This window comes from Lactuca virosa, chromosome 3 (genome assembly GCF_052849685.1).
Source record: "Lactuca virosa cultivar CGN04683 chromosome 3, Lactuca_virosa_CGN04683_v6, whole genome shotgun sequence".
Lineage (NCBI taxonomy): Eukaryota > Viridiplantae > Streptophyta > Magnoliopsida > Asterales > Asteraceae > Lactuca > Lactuca virosa.
The window spans coordinates 88,857,345-88,862,114 of record NC_136428.1 but is presented as its reverse complement, the minus strand read 5'-3'; the positions used below and the strand labels follow the sequence as shown (position 1 = coordinate 88,862,114).

At 40.0% G+C, this 4,770-nt stretch overlaps 1 pseudogene; it reads right to left on the bottom strand.

The window, feature by feature from the left end:
• Positions 1 to 474: 474 nt before the first annotated feature.
• LOC145166151 (G-type lectin S-receptor-like serine/threonine-protein kinase At2g19130 pseudogene) lies at positions 475 to 3,299 on the bottom strand (annotated as a pseudogene).
• Between the last annotated feature and the right edge of the window lie 1,471 nt (positions 3,300 to 4,770).

Sequence of the window (4,770 nt, the reverse complement as noted above, 5' to 3'; positions counted from 1 at the left end):
TCAAAGTGATCAGTTACGTCAACAGGCAAAGTGAGTAAGGTCATTGCTCACGCCTGACATGAGAGCTAATCGAGGAAAAGTGAGTCGCTAGGTAGAGATTGATCGAGGAAAAGATGTGAGTTTTTCAATATTAAATTGGTTTAATCCTAATTAAAATATTAGTTTAGAAATAGATGTGAATTTGTAAAAACATAAAAGTAATATTTAAAATTTGTAAGTATATGAATGAAATTTTTTTTAGATTTTTTTATTTTACCAAGAAGATCTCTGTATGAGTACAAATAAAACCACTCACAAAAAGTATGTCCATGTACTGACTTTGACCAAAATGCAACGTGAATGAAGGGTGGTACTAAGAAGTAAGAACCACTCATCTCCAAGATTATGACTTCCATACTTTTTAGCAAGTCGATTCAAACTTCACTACCAAACACCCAACGCATGTTTGAAAGGTCATCATGGATCCACATCCACTTGCAACTAAAATTCATTTTCTCTTTTATTCTATTACGTACAATACAATATATGTCTAATTATTTGAATATAACAGATTAAATAAAGATAATTATCTTCAAGAAGAGGAGCTCTTCGACTGGGGGGAACAACTGCTGTATACCTCTGAACTCCCTTTTGAGGGTGATTCCGTGAAGAAAACAACACGCTCAGTGTCGTTATCAACAAATAGCGTGACAGATCGAAGGATTGGAGGTATATTCACATCCACAACCCCTTCAAGGATCTGTTCCAGCAAACTCATTGAAGGCCTACTGTCTTCCTCATCTTGGATACACCAACATGCAACTTTGCAAATTTTCGAGACTTCTTCAACACTAGCTTCCCTGTTTAACCTACTGTCTACCAAGCTAAGGATATCACCTCCCACCTTCAGAACATTAGAAACTAAACAAGGGAAGAATGGACTCCTTGAATCTTCAGATTGCTCTGCATTTCGCTTACCATTAACTAATTCAAAAAGCATCATTCCATAGCTAAAAGCATCCGCTTTAGCTGTGACTGCCACCCCTGATAACCATTCTGGTGCTAGATATCCTCGTGTCCCTCTTATAGTCGTCAAAACCCTACTAAAGTCTCGACCAACAAGCTTTGCCAGACCAAAATCAGCAATTTTCGGACAGAATTCGGCATCTAGAAGAATGTTTTCTGGCTTTATGTCACAGTGAATGATACAATCTCTGCACTTTTCATGTAGATAAACCAAGCCTCTTGCAATTCCAAGTGCAATCTGATACCTCGTTTTCCAGTTTAAAACTTGTTTTTCATAGAAAAGATAGGTGTCCAGAGAACCGTTTGCCATGTAATCATATACCAACAGCTTATTGCTACCTTGTGCACAAAACCCACGAAGGCGTACAAGATTTACGTGTTGGATAGTACTGACTGTGCTGACTTCACTCCTAAACTGCTTCTCTCCTTGGCTGATGCTTTCAAGCTTTTTCACTGATACAATGGACGAATCATGCAGTACCCCCTTGGAAACGGAGCCAAACCCACCTCCTCCCAATTTTTCCGAGAAATTTTTTGTGGCAATTTGTAAATCTTTGTAGACGAATGACACCAATGATCCCACCATTCTCGTCTTACCCACCGATATCCTCTTTTTTCTAAAGATCAAGACCAAAATTACACCCAAGACAAAAACCACAACTCCTCCAAACCCAACAACAGCACCCATGGTGACCCAAATACTCTTTTTATGATGTAGAGGATCTTTAGAAGAGAGTGGAAGATCTTTATAAGCGACTTTGACAAAGATTATTTTCCCACTATCATTGTCTTCGAGGTTCAAGAGATCTCCATCCCAAACCGAACATTGATTATCGACAAAAGAGTAAGCATTACAGGAGCAATCATTCAAACAGGTGGTATGGCATTCTCCAACACTCCCAACTGCCACGGATTTATTTGGAGGCAGACTCTTGACTCTAATCATAAAAACATCAGGCTTTTCAACGATTTTTCCACACTGCAAATCGGTTTTTCTCACACACCCACCGGAGAAGTCACTCTGATTCCAATCACTCTCTGATCTGGGCTTGAAGCCAGTCAAGCAATTACATAATGGAAATTCAGTCGGTCTGCAAGTACCAAAAGCCCCACATAAACCATAGATCCCACACACTTCTTTAGGTTTAGACCAAAACATAGCCCACTCTGCAGTAGATTCCGACCACATTTGTTGCTGAAGTTGACCAGAAACATCCATTATAAATCTAGATACCAGGGAAGCATTATACACAGAATAAGTGAAGTAACTCTCATTCTCATTCATATGGTAGCTGAAATTGTAAATGTAATTCAACCTCATTTCGGGTACTAATTCAAATATTTTCCCATTCCAAGCCCCACTTGTCCAATATTGTTGGGAGCCATTCCACTTGCATACATACGTTTTACTTGATGGATGAAGCTCCAAAGAGAAGAGTCCTACACCGGGATCTTCTTTGCTTCTCCATGATGTAAGAAGCTGGCTCTTTTTTGCTCTGTTATCATAAGCAAGTTTAGCACCAGGCAACCAAGTATGAGTTGGGTGGTCAAAACTCTGCCAAACAGGTTCAATTGAATTTGATGTACGGTCTCTCAAAACTAAGTTACCATCATCAAGAAGAACAGCTACTGAAGACTTCAAAGTGGTGGTGACGTTTGTGGACCAAATCTGGAACTTGGACTCATTCAAGAGCACCAAATTACCATCAATGACTTTTAATTCTGAACGGAATCTATCAGAGATGGGTGTTTCTCTGTTTGCTACCCAAACTATGGTGGGAGGATTGGAAGTGGCCCTTTTATACCAGATGCCTATGTAATAGTTGGAAGAGTTACCTGCTTTGAAGAAACCCAGCTCAAACTCGTCTCTTTCGGATATGATCGTTTGGTTTCCTGAAAGAAAATTGTTTGCAGATATGGTGTTGGCTCCGGATGAGAGAGTTATGGTAAGAGAGAAACACAGGACCAGAATCCTCACTAAACTGTTACTTTCGGTGAAGCACATAACTTGTACAAAATTTGGAGAAGGAGATAAATAGATAGAGAGGAAGAGAGATGAACACAAATATCATATAATAACATGCTATCAATAGGTATTGGGTTTTATAGAACTGACATCTGAGCCCTCTAGTAAAGTTCTTAGAGGTCATGCATGATTGGTTGCTAGTCAACAAAAATAGTACTCTAACTTGCTAAAGCTGCTTAGAATAATAGCCATACAAGTCAGTCTGTATAAAATGAAAATTTTCTTTCATTCTAAGTCCTTACTCCGTAAGTTGTATAGTTAAAAGGCTGTTACGCAAGACTTTGAAGCTTTCAAATAACTTGAACCAAATACACAAATTGACAGTGGAATGGTTCATGAATCACCTATTATGAGGATTTAATCCGTGATTGTATTTCATGTAAATCAGATACAATATATACACGTACAAATATAACAGCTAGCCCTATAATAAAGGAATTTAAATAATACAAATACAATCTTATCTAAAACTTTAAATTTTATCGCTAATACTCCCCGTCAATCGGAACGGTGGAGGTCCAACACGAAGCTTGGTGCGAAAACTTTCAAAGATTGGTCGCGGAAGATTTTTAGTGAAGATGTCGGCTAGCTGCAAGTGAGTGGGAATAAACTGTGTATCGAGTTTACCATAGGCCACTGATTCACGAATAAAGTGATAATCGATATCAATATGTTTGGCCCGTTTGTGGGAGACAGGATTTTGGCTCAAGAAAAGCGCACTTTTGTTGTCACAAAGAAGTGTAGGAACCGATGGTGGCAAAGCATGCAACTCGCGAAGAAGGTGAGTAACCCAAATAATTTCTGAAGCGGTGTTTGCCATAGCCCTATACTCGGATTCAGTGCTGGATCTGGAGACAGTGGGTTGCTTTTTGGCACTCCAAGACACTAAATTTCCGCCAAGAAAAATGGAGTAACCATAGGTAGACCGTCTTGTTTCAATGCACCGTGCCCAATCGGCATCAGAATATCCAATCACGGAGGAGGAATGAGGCCGATGAAAGTGCAACCCGTAGGAGATGGTACCTTTAACATAGCGCAAGATCCGTTTTACAGCCTGAAAGTGAGCATTAGTTGGAGATTGTAGAAACTGGCTCACTTGATTTACTGCAAAGGACAAGTCAGGCCTGGTAATAGTTAAGTATTGAAGGGCTCTAACTAGTGAACGATAGAGCGTGGGATCCGAGAATAGAGTGCCAGTTGTGACCAAGTAGTCGGTAGTAGACAATGGTGTAGTGACGGGTTTGGCCTCGAGTAAACCGGCTCGAGTAAGAATATCATGCGCATATTTGGCTTGGGTTAGAAAAAGACCATCATCCGTATATGTAACCTCAAGACCAAGAAAATAATTTAACTGACCCAGATCTTTAGTGGCAAATTCATTGTTTAAGCGTGCAATGAAAGTGCTAATGAGAGATGGGTTGTTACCGGTTAGGATGATGTCGTCAACATAGACAAGTAGATAAAGCAAAGTGGTGTCTTTGTGAAAGATGAATAATGAGGTGTCGGCTCTACTACAACTGAACCCAAGACTGAGAAGGAAGGTGCTAAGGCGGTGAAACCATGCACGGGGTGCCTGTTTGAGGCCATAAAGAGCCTTGCGGAGACGACACACATGCAAGGGAAACTTTTCATCTATAAATCCGGGAGGCTGCTCCATGAATACCGTATCTGAGAGTTGACCATTCAAGAATGCATTTTTGACATCAAGTTGGTGAAGAGACCACTTTTGCATGACAGCA